We start from the raw sequence: 19,599 nt of genomic DNA, 5'->3' as shown, positions 1-19,599 counted from the left end.
ATATCTGGAATCTCTTCCATTTCTCCATCTGAGATGTTCTGGGGGTCCTGACCTTGCTGAATAAACCATGAGGCAGTTCGGTTTCACCAGGAAGCTTTAGGTTATGGCTTCCATAGAGCCTGAGTCAGCCTTAAGGAAGCTGGTCACAGCTGTGTGCAAATCTGTAAGAAGAACAATTGTGCATGATCCTCAGTTATTAGAGTTCACATCACTGTGAATGACTCTTCAGGAATCTCAAACAGATGACACTAAAGTGTCCCCTGGCTTCTGGACACAGAGTCTCAGAGCCTCCCTCGGAGGATTTTGTGAGATGCACCTCCTTTCAAGTGTCTCCACAACAGATATACTAAGGAAGGAGAAAGAGCGTGCACTGACTCAGAAACATGTGACCGCATGGAAATTATTTAAGGTGCATTTGCAGCTATTCAGAAGGTTATAAAGTTCAGAAAAAATATTTTTAGAGCATAAAAAAGTCCAGAATACCTGGTGCCCATTTGTTTCTCTGCTTCTAAATTATATACCTATATAAAATTTCAGAATGTTCCATCAGCATTAATAGATAAATAGGCCAACAGATGGATCCTTTCATGGACAGTTAGCAACTAATTATAAGAATTCAGCCCTTGAAGTTTGTGATGGAATTTGGTTGGGTTTATTCTGCTTCATCTTCCAAGTTCACTGGGGAAACTTTATGTTCATGAGTCAACCTATTTCTAGTCCTTTACTTATAAGAAATGTCAGTTTTTCTGGTGAGTGAAATGTGGTATCCTATACCTACTAAGTGGATCAGAGAGCACAGAGAAGCTGTGTGGCTTTGTGAGCTGCCTTGAGAAACACACAGGGAATATGAAGAGTGAGACCAGTAGTGCTGAGAGGCTCCTTCACTGCCTTTGTCATCACCACCAACCTGACAACCTTCACATTCACTCCTAGGCGTGGCATCTACACAGATGCCTAATGACCTATTTTTTCTAGTGTTTTGAGCATGAAGGGTATTGTATTTTATCGAATGCTTTTTCCGTGTCAATTGAAATAACCATATGATTCTTATCCTTAAGTCTATCGACGTGATGGATTACGTTTATTGATTTACAGATGTTGAACCATCCTTGCATTCCAGGGATGAACCCCACTTGATCATGGTGCACGATTTTCTTAATATGTTTTTGGATACGGTTTGCCAATATTTTGTTACTGATCTTTGCATCTATATTCCTCAAGGATATTGGTCTAAAATTTTCTTTCCTTGATGTGTCTTTTCCTGGTTTGGGTATGAGGGTGATATTAGCTTCATAGAATGAGTTTGGTAGGGTACCCTCCTATTCTATTTCCTGGAATACTTTGAGAAATATTGGAATGAGATCTTCTTTGAAGGTCTTGTAGAACTCAGCTGAGAATTCGTCTGGTCCTGGGCTTTTCTTGGATGGTAGGTTTTTAATGGCTTCTTCTATTTCATTGCTTGATATTGATCTGTTTAAATTGTGTATGTCCTCCTGGTTCAGCCTGGGAGGAGCATATGTCTCTAGAAATTTGTTGATGTCTTTGGTAGTTTCTATTTTGTTGGAGTGTAGATTTTCAGAGTAGCTTCTCATTATGTTATGTATTTCAGTGGTGTCTGTTGTGATATTTCCTTTTTCATCATGAATTTTAGTAATTTGAATTTTCTCTGTCCTTCTCTTTGTTATTGTGTCTAAGGGTTTGTCTATTTTGTTTACTTTTTCAAAGAACCAACTTTTCATTTTGTCAGTTTTTTCAATTGTTTCTTTTATTTCAATTTCATTGATTTCAGCTCTGATTTTAATTAGTTCCTGTCTTCTGTGACTTTTGGTGTTGTTCTGTTCTTCTTTTTCTAGGACTTTGAGCTGTAATGTTAGGTCATTTAACTGTTTCTAGTTCCCTTTTGTCACAGTTCCGTGTTGTTTTCATACAATGACACATATTTGATTTCTGAGAAATTTTTTCACAGGGTGAAATTATTATTTTATCATTGACATTTCTAGGCATGCCCATGAGCATCCATTAGTTAATTCCCTAGTTATTCTTCCATTTCTAAATGTCAGTCCTCTGTGTTATTGCTTCCATTTTTATTTCCTTCTGATAGATTTTACCCAGCTTGGCTTTTAAAACTTTTATTTCATATTTTTCTTTACCATTATAGTTCACTCTTCAACATTCTTTTACTCTTCTCTTCCTTTTATAAATCTAATGATATATGTTTTTGTGGATATAGTACCAACTTGTTTTTCTCTAAAGTGAACTCTTTTTAAAATGTTCATTTTCTACATTTTTCCAATCACTTTCAGTTCAGTGTTGAATATGTGTATGTTTAAGGGCACCTTTGTGTGTTTGTGTGTTGTGTGTGCTTTTGTGCATGCACATACACATTGTGTGGACCTGACTATAGATGATGTTAGTTTCCAAAAAAAGTGGTGACATTTTGGCTCTAAAATAACATACAAATCTAAAACCTGTAGTTCTTTTGAGAATACTTTGCAAACTGTTCAATGTGCAACTTTCATCAGGAGAACATAGAAAGATGTAACTTGCTCAAATTTCTGGAACCTGCTACATTTTTTATTAGCATTTACCTCAGACAATCTTGACTGTTGGATGGTGATGCCTCATGGGGGAGGATGATCCAATTGTTCTCGACTTCATAGTGTCCCTAGTTTCATTTTCTTTTTGCAGAATTTTAGTCATTTTTCACCCAGTCATTAATATGTCATCATTTTTCTCTTTCACTCATTCACTATTTGGCCTCCAAATGTAAGATGCAAATTTTATCTCACACAATCTGTATTGGGATCATTGCATAATGCACACTCTGTATATCTGCAGTTTTCTTACATTAACTTAGCAGGGCTGGAATTAGGGAAAGAGAAGTGGGTATTTTCTTCCTGTTTGGAAGGATTTGTATATTTTTCAGGACAGTGAATCATCACTGTGACCATGAGGAGCACAGTAACTCACTCCCTCCTATAAGATTCACATCAATGTCACTACTCATTTTTCTTTTTTTATTGTCTCTAAATCTGTAAGGAAAAAAGCAATTACTTCGAAGAAGAAATATTTTGTTCACCTCTAAATAATGAGTACCTATCACATCATAGGGGACACAGGGATAGATGCAAGTTTCCACAAATTGGAGAATAATTGGATATTCGGGTCATAAGTAATGCCCTTTCATCACCCTGCACAACTCTAAAGGATTACATTGCTTTGCTATTTTGTTCTAAATATTTAAAAATATTTTATGCTCCACTATCTCTATAATTTCTACTCTTAGATTCTAGTTACATCCCAGCTGACATTTAGGATCTGATTGTATTAGCCAGGATTCTTAGTTGAAAGGAAAAGAAAAAAAATGAGTCCAGCTTGAGACAAAACAGAAATCTATTTAAAATTACCTGGTGATTCTTAAAATCTTCAGAAACACTGAGGAATCAGGCTTCATGTATTTACATCAAGAACAATTCCCAGAGCATGCATGAGACAGAATGTTTAGAAGATGTCACATAGTCAAAAAAGAGAAAAATTGTGTTAACCCATTCCAAGACTGTCAGATCAAGGTAACTCAAGACAACCCATGAGCCTAGGGTTGGGGAAATGTGGACAGGACATGGGATGGAAAGTTCCCTCCAGGAAGGAGGTGGGCACATGACTGATGACTCATGGAACTGACCAGTCAGATAGAGTAAAAAGGATGGGACACAGTGATACCTATATGCACGGGGCTTCCTGTGAACCTGGGGAGGGCAATGCCATGCATCCTTATGTTGACTGCCCAGATTATAGGAAAGAAGACCCCAAAGAGCTGCTCTGATGAGCCACTGATGATAAGAACCAAGGAGAGTCTCTCAGAGAAGTCAAGTACCAGGTATCATGCTTGTCAAGAATTTGAAAACAGCAATGAAAGAAAAATGGAGAATCTGTCCTCATGGTATAAGGAGGTCCTTTACATATTGTAGGCCAGGAGAATAATTAGAAATGTGAATAACTGTAGATTATATGACCCACTTGAATTAAATATCTAAAAGAATTGGAACTAAAACTTAAAAGAAAATAAATGGCACCTATAGGTCCAAAAGATTTATAGAGACTAACTAGATATGGTTAAGGGACAACACAATTCTGTATGGGGCACACTGTTATGGGCTACATCCTTAAAATTAACACAACACTTTGACAACAGAAAATGAAACCAAATAATACAAGCACAGTAATAATTTCATGTTCAATATGGAGAAGTAACATGTCAATATCATTTACAAAAAATATTGAATGCTTCAATCATCTTTCTTGTCACTGTGACCAAAAAATCTGACAAAGAAAAGTGAAGACAAATAGTTTATTTGGGTCTCACAGATTCAGAAGTCTCATTCCTTAGACAGCAAACTCCACTACTCTGGACCCAGTTGAGGCAGAACATCATGGGAAAGGATTATGGAGGAGGAAAGCAAATTGGAAAATGTCACCAGGAAGCAGAGAGAGCTCCTTTAAACAGAAAAATATGTACACCAGTGGTGTGCCCCCAGTGATCTACCTCTTCCACCCACACCCTATTTGGCTACAGTAACTACCCAATTAATCTGTATCAGTGAACTAAGAAATCAATTAAATAATTCCTCTGAGTCTCATTATTCCACCTCTGAACAGTTTTACATTTTCTCACACGTGAGCTTTTAGGGGATACCTAATATCTAAACTATGACAATATAATGACACTAACATAAGAACAAGTGTAATATATTATATATGATATAAAATAATATAAGATTAATATCAGCATTGCTTATATTAACATTTATTGAAGTATTCTCTATGAATTATTATATGAATGATTAAAATAGCTGTACATAATAATCAATGCATTATTTAATTGATTTTAATTTAATTATGTCACTAGAAAACCTTAATTATATAGGTGACTAGCATTATATATATATTGGTTAGTGCTGCTCTGGAGTGTTCTACTCAGCAGAAAAGAAGAGGAGCAGGAACAGCCACGCTTCTTTCTTCCTGGAGGAGAACATCCCACACACTCTTCCCATGGCGCCCAGGACCTCCTTGTTCCTCAGGCTGTAGACGATGGGGTTGAGCATGGGGGTGAGGATGGTGTAGAAGACAGTCAGACTCTTATCCTCTGCTGGTGAGTGGAGAATCCTGGGACGGAGATACATGTAGACAAAAGGTGTATAGTAAAAAGTCACCACTGTCAAATGTGTGAAGCACGTGGTGCAGGCCTTTCTCCTTCCCTCTTTTGAGTGCATGTGGAAGACAGCAAAGAGGACCCATCCATAGGAGGCAGTGATGCCAAGGAAAGGGAGGAGGAGAAACACAATTGTGCTCACAAACACCATGTACTCGTAGACCCACACAGGCCAGAGGCACCATGGCAGGGACATCACAGAAGAAATGATTGATGGCCCTGGACCTGCTGTAAGGAAGATGGAGGGCATAGACAGTGTGTGACACAGAGTTGATGGAGCCCAGTGTCCAGGACCCCAGGGTCATCTTCACACATGTCACTTTACTCATGTGGATGGGGTAGTGGAGGGGGTGGCAGATGGCCGCAAAGCAGTCATAGGCCATGGAGACCAGGATTAAGCCTTCTGATCCAGCCATGGTCAGGAAGAAGAAGCTTTGCACACCACAGCCCAGGAAGGAGATGCTCTTCTGTCCCGAGAGGAAGTTGGACGCCATCTTGGGCACAGTGGAGGAGATGTACAGCAGGTCCATGAGGGAGAGCTGGCTGAGGAGAAAGTACATGGGGGTGTGGAGCCGGGGAGCCAAGAGGATGAGGGTGGTCATTCCTGAGTTCCCCACTGAGGCGAGGACAAACACAACCATGATGAGGAGCAAGAGAAGAAGGCCAGTGTGAGTTTGAGGAAACAACCCCAACAAAATAAAATCATTTGTAGTTTGGTTCCATTTCTCCATGAAAATGCACTGCTTTAATTTCCTTGAAAGAAAAAAAAAAAAAAAGAAAGAAAGAAAAAGAGACTCATGACTAACCATTAAGGAAAAGAGAAAACTAGAATAAAAATAAATTGATTTTTTTAGTGTTTTAAAGAATGATTTTCCCTTCAACACTACAGCCTATGTTCAATTGCTGTTAATTCCTGAATTGAATGTTCCTGCCCCAGTTCTCTCTAGTAACATCTCAGCAAGTTGGAGAGAGATGTAAGTTCTTAATATAGAAACTCTAGTACCGCATGTGTCAAACCCAACAAGGTAGCTGGAACCTTCCTCCCTGCTGACTCCTGGCAGGTCTTTCCTCAGGACTGTGCACCAGTCTCAGCTCCTGAGGAGCCAGGGTCCTGCTTCCCCTCCTCAGCTCAGCACTGCTATTTACCACAGACCTGGTTGTGTGGCTCAGAAGGACCCTGTGTGCTTGAACCTGCATCCTCAGGGACCTGCCTGCTCCACATCTTCAGTTCCTGCTCTTCCCTCCCCACAGACACTACTGCAGCTGAGTACTGGGTCTTCTCCCAGGAGCTGTCTGCTCACCTTCTCAACAGAAGCTTCTCTACTTGTCCAAAAGTAGGTCACCTTCCAAGAGCATTTTTCTTGAACTGTGAAGGTATCATGTGTCCTATGAGATCCATCCTAATTATAATATGCTCTGTGGACAGTCTCTCATCCCCAATGAAGTTTTTATTTTTTAATCCCAACAATCTCAAAATCAAAACACAACCAGGTGTGGTGTTGCATGCCTGTAATCCCACCTGCTTGGGAGGCTAAGGCAGGAGGATCACAAGTTCAAAGTAAGCCTTAATACTTAGTGAGGCCCTAAGCAACTCAGTAATACCTTGTCTCTAAATAAAATAACAAAAAGGTCTGGGGATATGACTCAGTGGCTGAGTGACCTGGGTTCAAATTCCTGTACCAGAAAACAAAAAATCAAAACACATCAGTTTCCATACACAGTTTTCTTTTTTTATATACAAGCAATCCACACATGATAAAGATAAAATATTATGCAAGTTTTACATCCTATTTTTCACAACAGTCATCTAAAACTAGTATGAATGGAAATACACATATGAAAAACAGAATCATATATCAGACATTTTTTTTGTCAATATAAGATTCTTTGCGATGCCCAGCCTTTCACATCTCTTCATACATCAGAGTCTGTCTGCACCCATTTCTGTAGATTTAGGTCTTCATGTCTTCGTTTTCCATACATTACTGGTAGAATTCATTGATAGTAATAACAGCATTCTCAAATGCGGTTTTTCTTAGGGACAGGTTTTGAGCTCTATGCCCACTTTTCATTTCTAATTCTGTGCTAAGAGTTTTTTTTAAAGCTTTATCGTGTGTGGAAAGAATCTTTCCATCAGTTTGTATCACTTTGACCCTCCTCCAAAAGTTCAGGTTTGATTCCATATTTCAGTCCAGGTTCGGCACCTGGACTTGGAAGGGATGCTTGTTTCCCCTCCTGTCCTGCAGTTTAGTTTCCTAGGTGCAGGTGAGAGGTGAATGTAGGAAGGAACCTGAGCAGAGGTGGCTTCCTGATTGTCACTTACACAGGTGTGAACTGCCCTGTTCAGAGGTATTTATTTAAGTGAAGCAACATGAATTAGATATCAAGTAAAACAGTAAAGAACTCAATATGAAAAATGAATGGTTCACTTTCACTTCCTAGAAAATTATTTTTTCTGATTTATTTTGTCCAGGTCTTTAATTGGAAACTTATGCCTTTCATTAAATACTTTATAGCATCTTTTACAATTTAAGTCATCTCAACTCTGGCAATTTCTTTTCTTTCCTTCTCCTAGCATGCCTACACTGTGAGGGAGTCATTTCTTAAATTCCCAACATAAGTGACTGCCTTCATCTCATTGAATGTTTAAATATGGGGTTTTCTGCTTTGTGTATTTCTGATCTATCATCTGAAAGAAATACTGAGGTCTTATCCTGTATGATATATACACTTGGGAAGACAAATTGCATCATTTTATTTTTCAAATAAGGGTCAATAACTCAAACCTTGTTGCCAAAATTCACATATAGTAACAAAACAAAAAACCTTTCTTGTAAATGTGGTAAGCTCAAAAAATTGCCCCAAAAAGCTTATCATAAAAATTAGCAATGCATTGTTAGAACTATCTAGTAAACAAATAATGACAATGACAAACTGTTTGCACAGAAATGCATGCAACCACATGGTCACCAAAAAGCAGAAGAGATAGTGCTGAATGTCTTAGAGATAAAAAGACTTAAAACATCATAGAAAAAGATAACAACAAGGTCCCATCTTCACAATGCATGTTCAGCATAAACTCAATGCTTCTGTTTTGCGGCAGTGCTGCAGGTGTCGACTTGAGTTAGTGGTTAAAGCACACGAGGTTCCACAATCTGGAGTTCATGTTTAGTGGGTGACAAGACCACAGAGCAGCAGCTCACACATGTGCTTTGAGGTGTGTGGACATCAGTAAGAGCAGGCACAGGAGAGCAGGGGGAAGCACAGAGGGCCAGTTGGGCAAGGCACTGAGAACCACTCCAGGAGGTGCCATGGGAGCCTCAGGCTCTGGAACACTGTGCACAGACTGAGCAGCAGGACCAGCCCTGGAGGAGCCTGCCTGTCCTCAGCACAGCACAGAGACAGTGTGCTCTGAAAGCTCCAGGCTCCAGGGCAGGTGTGTGGGAGGAAAGAGGACTGGAGTCTGTTCTGGACCAGGTTAGAGCCAGTGGGTGTGCATGGGTCAGGACCCTGGAGCTCCCACAGGGGGCTCTGGTTGAGCAGAGGTGAGAGGAGGAGCCCCACAGAGCCTGGGAAGTGGGCAGTGAGGACAGTGGGGCTGCCCTGGGTTTGGCAGAGGAAGCCAAGCCTGCTAGGGAGTCCTGAGGCCTGAGTACATCAGCAGAGCTGGGTGCTGCTTAGGGACAGGGGTACCCACTGAATCCTCTGTCTCTGCCCCCTGGCTCAGGGGCTACTGCATAGGAGGCTCACAGCAGATCTGCTGGTTAACTCAACCAAATAATATCCTTAGAAGAAAATTTGTAAATTATTTCAAATTAACAAAATGTGACTAGAACATTTTATGAATCAGTTTTGTCATACATACACTAGAAATTAGAGCATGGCAGAATCTTGTGGCTTTTTTCTCATTCCTGTGTTTATTTCACATTTAAATTGAGAGAAAGAACGATGCCAGAAGTGCTGGTAGAACCAAATCCTGAACACACACTTGCTTTAAGTTTATGTCTTCCCAGGGTCAGTCATTTTAGAGGTAGGCTATGTAGACATACAGATTCAATTTTCCATAGATTAGATTTCAGAGTATCATATAATGGGTGGATGTTAGCTTCCAACAAAACTATTTTTTTCTAACTTGAAAATATTTATGTGGTCAAGCAATGGAAGAGAAGACCTACTTTCAGGATCCCATACTGCAGTTTCGATTTGAAACATCTAGGATCTGTGACTTTGGGGTCAGACTTGAAGGGTCTATTTATTCTTTGTGGGTGGAGATGTTAATTTTTGTAACTGAATTGCAAAAAACACCACCCTCTTGGTTACAATATAACTTGGAGAATGCATTTCCTCTGTTTTCAAAGGTTGGCTGGGATAAAAGTTTCCCTTGATCACCCTACAAAACACATTGCTCAAATACATTATAGTTGAAAACACAGTCCTCATTTGACAGGGACATGTCGTGTAACAAGGGTAGGACCCTGGGTTTACCTTGCAAAAGTTACAAGTAATGCAGTTTTAAAAACATTGCAGCCAAGTGCCACGAGACCAAAGAGCAAGCTGTTTGTCTGAGCCTTACCTAATTCCATCCCAATAGCCTCAGGTGTGAGTTGTGGGGAGGGAGTAATGAGCTGTGTTCAGCACACACTGGGACCTGAAGGTATGTACATCTCCCCTCTTCCTTCCATGCTTCACATATGGAGGAGCCTCAAGCCGAAAGGCATTTACTGTCTCAATTAAGGGAAACCCCCAGAGAGCAGCACATTGTGGAATATTAACAAATGCCCATCACCTGAATTTAAGCTTAAGCTTACTCTTAGCTTCTCCAATTCCTTATAGAACTGCCTATTTTAACAACAGAAAGTATCTGTATGGTAGAAAAACCACACCTCCAAAATATCTGCCTTAGTTCAACATAGCCAAACATACTCAGTTCAATAATTTCATCTAGACTCACCTTGTCTGAAGTTCCTGAGTTTGTGATTTGAGAGAGGAGTAATTTTGTAATTTTGACGTTCACTTCTGAACATTGATTGAGGTATTTATTATTAAAACCCCAAAGTGTGTTCCAGTCTCCCGCGTTAAGCAATGAGATCCCACCACCGAGCTGCATTCCTGAAGTCACCAAGCTCTCTGAGAAGAGATGCCAAAGGCACCAGGCAGGAATCCTCAGAAAACATTCAGTGCTCGCTGCTACCTCCTCTAGTATCCTCTATCCTGAAAACACAAAGCTTTTACCCTTGAGCAGTGTTGCTTCTTATATTGCTTCTTATACACATCCACCTTTGCTCTCACCTTGTTCAAGTGAGAACAAAGAGACATGTAAAACTTCCTTCCTTGGGTTCTACAAGAGGGGCAGATGGAGGAGCCATGGCTCTTGGTCTGCAGGAAAGTCCTCCAGCAGGCCTTATGTGTCCTCCCTTCCCTCTAATTGATGCCCAATGTCCAATCCCACCGGACACAAGTCTAGATCATTCAAGCTGACTGGTGACTTGGAGATGAACTCAGTTCAAATTTAGAGTAAATACACCAACCTGCTCAGCTCTGCAGCTCTCACCTGCTGCCCAGACTTAGTCCCAAGAGGAAGGAACCAGCTATTCCAGAACATGATGGAGAGCTGTAAGTGGTGCTAGGTAATGTGTCCTGGAATCTCTTGCTTTGTACATTAGAAATATCAGGATCAACAAGATGCAGGAATCACTTAAGACTCTTCAGCTGAGTAACAGTCGCATTAGGAGCAGAAGTAATTTACCTTCTACAGTTTAGTCTGTTTCCAGAGGAGAATGTTGATTTGGTGACTATTTTTTTCCTCTGAATGGAGCAAGCAGTTGAAGTGGTTGTGACTAATTTAAATTATGCTACGACAAAATCTTTACCTCCGTTTGAGGGGAGGTAGGTAATTGATTCATGAAAATTCAAATGCAGTCAGACATTCTACTAAAGTGATAAGTTGACTCAGAGGTCTTGTGCTACAAGGAGGATTTAGACTCAGAAAGATGATACCATTCACCACTGACAGGAGAGTGAGTTGGAAAATTAATTTTAGTTGGACACTAATTTCCTGCCAAACTCTGTTCAATTTTTTAAAATTTTTCTAATTGGTTATACATGACAATGGGATGACTAGTTACATCTGGAAATTAAGTGGAAGTATATAAGCCAAATATTCAAAAAGAGTGTGCTGCAGAGGTAGGAAAAAATAGCATGAGAATCTCTTAAGTTCTTCTTCAGTCCACAGTTTGTCAAGCCAGAGAAGTGCACATTTCAAGTAATTTTAGGTACTTTTCAGTAACAGAGTGAAATTTATCACAGGTAAAAATTACAGAAGATTATTTATTTAGATTGTATTCAGTACTTATTTGTGACCCATGTCGTGGAAATATCACAAAGCACCAGTCTTAATAAATGTGCTCTATTGTTTTAAATCTCAGAGTGCATCAGTCAAAAACATGAAGGGCAGTTTTGTCGTTGCTTTTCATTTTTGTGAATGCCTTCTCTCTCCTCATGCAGGTTATCCCTTGGTACACACCTGCAGAACTCCCAGCCAGTCAAACCCCCCCATCAGGACTGAAAACTTCAGGGGAAAAGTGAAGAATGCCTTGAGCAGAGCACCATGCATGGCAAGAGATCTCAGCTCACGTTCACAAAAGCAGGTCCCACCTGGCCCTTTGGCATGTCACACTATGTTCCTAATGTCCAAAACTCAGTACGCCAGTCCTTTTCCAAATGCCTTCCACATTTTTGGACACACTCAGTTTAGAAGAGAATGAGTGTGTTAAGAGCACTTGTTCAGCCAGCACTGAGGCCTCCTTCCACTGACCATTCCCTGTGGTCCAATCTGCACCCTCATGATCAGCCTTCTGTCCAGGGTCAGTGCAGGGAGTGGCCATGCTGCCCCAAGTGCACCCCTCTGCCTTTGTAGGTAGTGCCCCCATCATCCCTTCATCTCCTATTTCCAGGTTTTTCTCGGCTGCAGCTTTTTCAAAAATATGCAAAATGAACTAAAAAACTCTAAAAGCACAATGGTGTGTCTATGGAATTCAATAATGCTTTTAAACCTACATAAAAATTGAAGGCTCTGACCTGATATTGAGTTTCTTTTCTCTTTTAAAGGTGGATGTTTTTCAGTGTTAAGGTGAGGTAATGGTGAGAATTAGGGAGAAGGGGTTTTAAGAATAGTGATCAAGCGGGCATCAGAAGGGCTAAGACTGGGGCTCAGTTAGAGTGCTTGCCTCACATGTGTGAGACACTGGGTTTGATTGTCAGCATGCCATATAAATAATAATTAAAACCGGGTCCAACAAAAACTAAAAAAAAAAAGAGTTCATCCAGAGTGAAAGTCAGTATTCTAGAGTGGTATCTCCTGGGCCCAGAGGACCTCATGCCTGTGGAGAAATTCATTCCACTTAATGGTCAGAAAAGACTGAGTTTCCCAGGGTGAAGACATCCTTCTGGGAAGATTTGCCCACATGAGGAAAGTTGACAAGACAGGCACTCCGCAGGGAATATCAGGCTGATCTTGGAAAACTGTGAAGCCAGGAGAAGGGACTCGTTGAAGCCAGTACACAGCAGTGACCACTGTGGATGATGACACATGGCTGCTAAGGGGCTTAGAAACAGCAAGATGAAGAATAGGGACTTTGGAAATGGGTATACATAATGGATCACTTTGGGAAGTGATCATATCCATTTATGTTCCCATTGCAGTACAAAAATATTTGTTCTGGTCCCAAATCAGATGCAGATACTGAGACTCCCCAGGAATCACCAGCTGTCCTCACGCCCCTTGCTGCTTAATCCATGCTCCCCTTTAGAAGTGGCTATGGTGGATTAGACAGAGTCAGTGCAGAGGCTCGTCAGCATGAGTTTGACCTCAACAGGGCTCATTTATTATTAGTTGGGACACAATATTAACTCCTCTTTCTGGGTCCCACAGAATAATCTGCTACATTTTAGAGCATGTTATACGAAAACATGGGCAATAAGCACTTCCAACTCCTCAAACATTAATCATTTCTGTGTGTTGGGAACTTGCACAGGCCTCCAGTTTTTTTAGAATATATCATGGATGACAATGGCTACATGTGATACTTGTCTCTCTGTCTGTCTGACTTCACTTAATAACTCCCAGAGGTATGTATGTTGCTGCAGAGGGCAGGGCTTCACTATTTAAAGTTACATTTGAGTAAGTGCAATGTTTTCCTCACCCTTGTCCCTCCTGTTGGGATCCTTGGTTGATTGAACATTGTGGCTCCTGTGTATGGTGCTGCAATACACACGGGAGTGCAGGCATGTCTTTGATAGAATCATTTTATTTCCCTTGGATACACCCACTGGTAGGACAGCTAATCCTGGGAGAGTTTTAATTTAGTTTTCTAAGAACCATCAGCCTACATGAGAGGAGCCATCGGGCTGCATGTATACACAAAGGACAGTGCCCAATACATGCATGAGAATATCACTCAGGCTGCAGATAAACCACAAGGACATTGCCTAACACATGAATACAAGTAGAAAATAGGCTGCTTGTTCACACCAAAGACACTGCCTAATGTGGGCATGAGTAGAGGATTCAGAGTGTATGTGCACACACCAAGGACAGCACCCAACACATGCCTGAAAAGTCATCAGAGTGCATGTATACACCAAGAACAATGCTCTGCACATGTGTGCGAAGAGCTATCAGGCTGTAGGCACACAACAGGGACAGTGCCCAGCCCATGCATGAAAAGAGAATTTAGACTTCATGTACACAACAAAGAAACCTCCTTCCCCATGCATGAGAAGATTTTTCAGACTGCATGTGCACACACCAAAGACAGTGCCTGACACACACATGAGAAGAACCATCTTGCTGCCTTTATACACAAAAGACAATGCTCAGAACATGCATTAGAAGAGCAACCAGGCTGCATGTACACCCCAAGGACATTGCCTAGCCCATGAATAAGAAGAGAATGTATGCCGCATGTTCACACCAAACACACTCCCTATCTCGTGCATGGGAAGAGTATTCATATTGTATGTTATGTTCACACACCAATGACAGTGCCCAGCACATCAGTTTGCACATGCCATCCCTTTGCACGTGCACACCAAGGACAAGGCTCACACATGCATGAGAGGAGTCATCAGGTTTCATGTACACACCAAGACAATGCCCAGACCATGAATAAGAAGAGAAATTAGGCTGTATGTACACACCAAACACACCACCTCCCTCATGCATGAGAAGAGTATTCAGCCTGTGTGTGCACACACCAAGGACCGTGCCCAATACATGCATGAGAAAAACCCTCTAGCTGCATTAACACACCAAGGACAGTGCCCAGAAAAAGCATGATAAAAGGAATCAGTGTACATTTGCACATCTAAAACAATGCCCAGCACATGCTTGAGAACATTCATCAGGCTTCATGGGCACACCAAGGACAGTGCTCTGCACATACATGAGAAGAGCCATCAGAGTGTGTGTATACCCCAAGGACAATGCTAAGTACATACATGAGAAGAACCATCAAGGTGAATGCATAAAACAAGGACAATGATCAGCACATGTATAAGAAGAGCCATCAGCCTGCATGTACACAACAAGGACAGAGTCCATCACATGCATGAGAAGAGCTAACTGCCTGCATGTGAACACACAAAGGACAGTGCCCAGCATATACATGAAATGGTCGATCAGGGTGCATGTATACCTTAAGAACAATGCTCAGAACATGAACATCAGGCTTCATGTACACATTAAAGCAGTGCACAGCACATGTATGAGAAAATCACTCAGGCTGCCTGTGTACCCAAGGACCTCGTCCAGCCCATGAATAAGAATAGAAATCAGGCTGAATGTACACACCAAATACACTGCCTTCCACGTGCATGAGAAGAGTATACAGACTGCATGTGCACACACAAAGGACTGTGCTCAAACATGCATGAGAAGAACCATCTAGCTGTATTTGCACACCAAGGACAGTGCCCAGCACATGCTTAATAAGAGCAATCAGGGTGCATGTGCACACATAAAACAGTGCCTAGCACATGCCTGAGAGAGGCAATCATTCTGCATATGCACACCAAGGTGATTTCCCAGCACATGCATAAGAAGAACCATCAGGTAGCCTGTGCACATCAAGGACAATGCTCACTCATGCATCAGAAGAGAAATCAGGCTGCATGTGCACACACCAAGGACAGTGCCCAGCACATATATGAGAAGAACCGTCAGAGTGCATGTATTCACCAAGGACAATACTCAGCACATGCATGCCAAGAGTCATCAGGCTGCATGTATACACCAAGGACAATGATCAGCCCATGCATTTGAGGAGTCATCAGGCTGCTTGTACACACCAAGGTGATTTCCCAGCACATGCATAAAAACAGCCATCAGGGTTCATGTATACACCAAGGAAAATGGTCAGCACGCGCATGAGAACAGTCATCAGGGTGCATGTATACACCAAGGAAAATGGTCAGCACGAGCATGAGAATAGCCATCAGGGTGCATGTATACACCAAGGACAATGGTCAGCACATGAATGAGAATATTCAGCAGGGTACATGTATACACCAAAGAAATGCTCAGCACATGCATGAAAAGGGCCATCAGGCCACATGTACACAACAAGCACAGTTCCCAGCACATGAATCAGAAGAACCATCAGCCTGCATGTGTGCACACCAAGAACTGTGCCCAAGACATGCATGGGAAGAACCATCTGTTTGCATGTACTCACAAAGGACAATGGCCAGCAAATGCGTTAGAGGAACCATACGGCTGCATGTACAACAAGGACAGTGGCCACATGAGTGAAAAGAGACATCCAGCTGAATGTGCACAGCAAAAGCATGATAAGGGCAATCAGGGTGCATGTATACACCCAGAACAGTACCCAGTACATGTATGAGATGGGCCATCAGGCTGCATGTAAATACTAAAGTCAGGGCCCAGCACATGCATGAGAAGAAAAGGATACTGCATATACACACCAAGCACACTGCCTTCCTCATACATGAGAAGAGTATTCAGAATGCATGTGTAAACACCAATGACAGTGACCAGTACATGAATGAGAAGAGCCATCATATTAGCATATGCACAACAAGGACAGTGTCCAGCACATGCTTCTGAGGAGTCATCAGTCTGCATGTGCACACCAAGGACAGTGCCCAGCACATGCATGAGAAGAGCCATAAGAGTGCATGAATACATCAAGGACAATCCTCAGAACATGCATGAGAACAGCCATCTGGGTGCATGTATATGCCAAGGACAATGCTCAGCACATGCACAGGAAGTGCCATCAGCCTGCATATACACACTAAGGTCAGTGCCCACCTTATGAATGGGAAGGGCTATCAGGTTGCACATAAACTAAAAGTACAGTTCCCATCACATGCATGAGAAAAGCCATCCAGCTGCACATGCACACACCAAGGAAAGTACCCAGCACATACATGAGAAGATCCATCATGGTGCAGGTATACACCAAGGTCAATACTCAGCACATGCATTAGAGGAGTCATAAGGATGCATGTACACAACAAGGACAGTGACCAACATGTGTATAAGAAGTGACATGCATCTGCCTGTGCACACCAAGGACCTTGCCCAGCACATACATGAGAAGAGACATCAGGGTGCATGTGTAAATCAAGGATAATACTCACCACATGCATGAGGAGAGCTATCAGGATGCATGTATACACCAAGGACAATGATCAGCACATGAATTAAAGGAGCCATCAGGCTGCATGTACACACCAAGCACAGTGCCCAAAACATGCATAAGAAGCTCATTCAATCTGCATGGACACCCCAAGGACATTGTCCAGCCCATGAATAAGAGGAGAAAGTAGGCTGCATGTTTTTTTTTCTGGGTGCTGGGGTTCAAACCCAGGCCCTTTCACATGCTAGGCAAGTGCTCTAACACTGAGCTAAGTTATTTGGTCTTGCTACCTCCCAGAACTATGCTTCTATTATTGAATTCTCCAGTTAACTGCTCTGTGCAATCCAGGATCTGACATTTTTCTTAAGTTGACAGCACCTGGGGGCTGGTTCTCATACACTGTGGAGAGATTTCAGAATGGATATCTATGAAGTCATGCAAAGTACTTAAAATATAATACTACATTGTTTTAAAATGTGTAAAGTCACTTATTTGCTAAGATGACAGGTTTTAAAAAAGAAAGAAAAGTAAAAGGTGTGTATTAAAAAAATTGGGGGTCACAGGTATAGCTCAGGGGCAGAACACTTGCTTAGTGTGTGCAAATTCCTTGTTTGATCATTTGATTCCCAAGACTGAAAAAAAAGAACTAATGAAAATGCTCTAAAATATTTATATTGATTATTTTTGGGTGCTGAAATTCTTTCTTTTAAATTTATTTTTATTGTAAACAAATGGGATACATGTTGTTTCTGTTTTGTACATGGAGTAACAGCATACCACTTGCATACAAAAAAAAAAGAGGAGAAAGTAGACTGCATGTTCACACCAAACACACTGCCTAACACGTGCATGAGTAGAGTAATCATACTCTATGTGCACCCACCAAGGACAGTGCCCAACACGTGCCTGAGAAGAGCCATCAGGCTGCATGTGCACACACCAAGGACAGTGCCCAGCACATGCATGAGAAGGGCAATCAGAGTGCATGTGCACACCTAAAACAGTGCCAAGCACATGCCTGAGAAAAACAACAAGGCTGCTTGCACACACCAAGGAGAGTGTCCAGTACATGCATGACTAGAGCAATCAGCCTGCATGTGCACACCAAGGACAATGCCCACAATATTCATGAGAAGAGTAATCAGGGTGCATGTGCACACCAAGGAGAGTAACAAGCACATGCATGGAAAGAGCACTCTGCCGGTATGTGCACGCCAAGGACAGTTCACAGCACATGCATGAAAAGAGCCATCTGACTAGATATACACACACCAAAAAATGGATCCAAGTGTATTTCATTCATGTAATTAAAAAATTCGATTTACATTTCATAAACAAATGAGAGTAAAAGATGTGTTTAAAATTACTAATCCAAGTTTTTCTAGGTGGTCCAACATATAATGAAATGTCAGTTTCTAGATCCAAATTTTCTAGGATGTTTCTTCAACATGAAGAGATGGCTAACACTCTACAACCTGCTTGTTTGATATCTTCATGTTTATGATGAAAGATAAGTAAATTAGATTTGACATACACAACATTAATCATAAATGTGTTCGATAGAGCCATCTGATTAATTTCCAAAGTTAAAATACTAACTGTAAAATGTATCAAGTATTCTTAACTTCTTGATTCCATTTTGTGATAGACTTGAGCACTGCTTGTGTTTTCACAAATTGTGAAATAATCAGATGTATGTCTATGTGCAAGGGTTCCAAAATTTCAACTGCCTCTTAGTTAGAGTATTATAAACAACATAAAGTCTTCCATCTTATTGAAATGGAGTAATTTGTCCAAAGTTAGAAAAATCATAAGGGTTGTTTCAGACTGTAAACAAAGAAAAAGTGCTAGGAAAGAGAAACTAGAAGGTTCTAGGTATGGAAATGTATTTAGTAGAAGGACAAAGAAAGTGTCTCTGAGGAAGAAAGCCTTTGTGTGGTGAAGTTGTCATATGTCTATGCATCGAGAGGGTCTGAGTAAGTGAGAAGAAGGGCTGTGTAAGTAAAGGATAAATTTGAAAACGTTTGTGTGTAACTCATTTGGTTCTATATAAGTACCACAGTTATCCTGTTCAATGTTTTCATGAGGTTACATACCAATGTATTGGTGTAAAACCAGGGTATAATTTATGTGTCATCATAACATGAATTTCTTCAAACATTCACTTGCTCTTAACATTGTTTCTGTTAGTTTTTATTCTTTAGAGCTACTAATCTCGAAGGAATTAGGGTATATACAACACTGGTTAAACAACAGCAATGTGTTATTTTAGAGTGTTTTACCATATTACAGGATCTAAATTTTTCTTTGAAAGCTAAATTTAGTGAATATGAAAACAGTGTAATTGTGATGCTATCACGGACTTCTTAGCATGCTAAATGTGTTCAATTCTTCCAGATAACACAAGTCTTTAAAGTCGGAGGTTTAAAAGAACATTTTCATCAAGCTGGTATTCTGCAAATGTAAGTTATCTGTAACAGTAATTTTAGACTTATAAAACTAGAAAAAATAATTGAGGTTTATTTATATCATTTAATGCTCTATAACTGGACTTGATTTTTATGTTACTTTTTATACTGGGGTAGAAATTTAAATGTATTTCTAAAAGATAACGACAGTCTGATCTGTTTAAAGGTTAATATTGTGAAACATAACATTTTGCCATTTTTTCCACAAAAAGAGAGTTGAAAGCTCTCTTAGTGTCTCTCTGATTCATGTTTCAGA

At 40.8% G+C, this 19,599-nt stretch overlaps 1 pseudogene; it reads right to left on the bottom strand.

The window, feature by feature from the left end:
- Positions 1 to 4,970: 4,970 nt before the first annotated feature.
- Positions 4,971 to 5,940, bottom strand: LOC124973469 (olfactory receptor 2L13-like; annotated as a pseudogene).
- Between the last annotated feature and the right edge of the window lie 13,659 nt (positions 5,941 to 19,599).

Source organism: Sciurus carolinensis (genome assembly GCF_902686445.1).
Source record: "Sciurus carolinensis chromosome 19 unlocalized genomic scaffold, mSciCar1.2 SUPER_34, whole genome shotgun sequence".
Classification (NCBI taxonomy): domain Eukaryota; kingdom Metazoa; phylum Chordata; class Mammalia; order Rodentia; family Sciuridae; genus Sciurus; species Sciurus carolinensis.
Note: the sequence above shows the minus strand (reverse complement) of the source record. Positions and strands in the feature narration are given on the sequence as shown.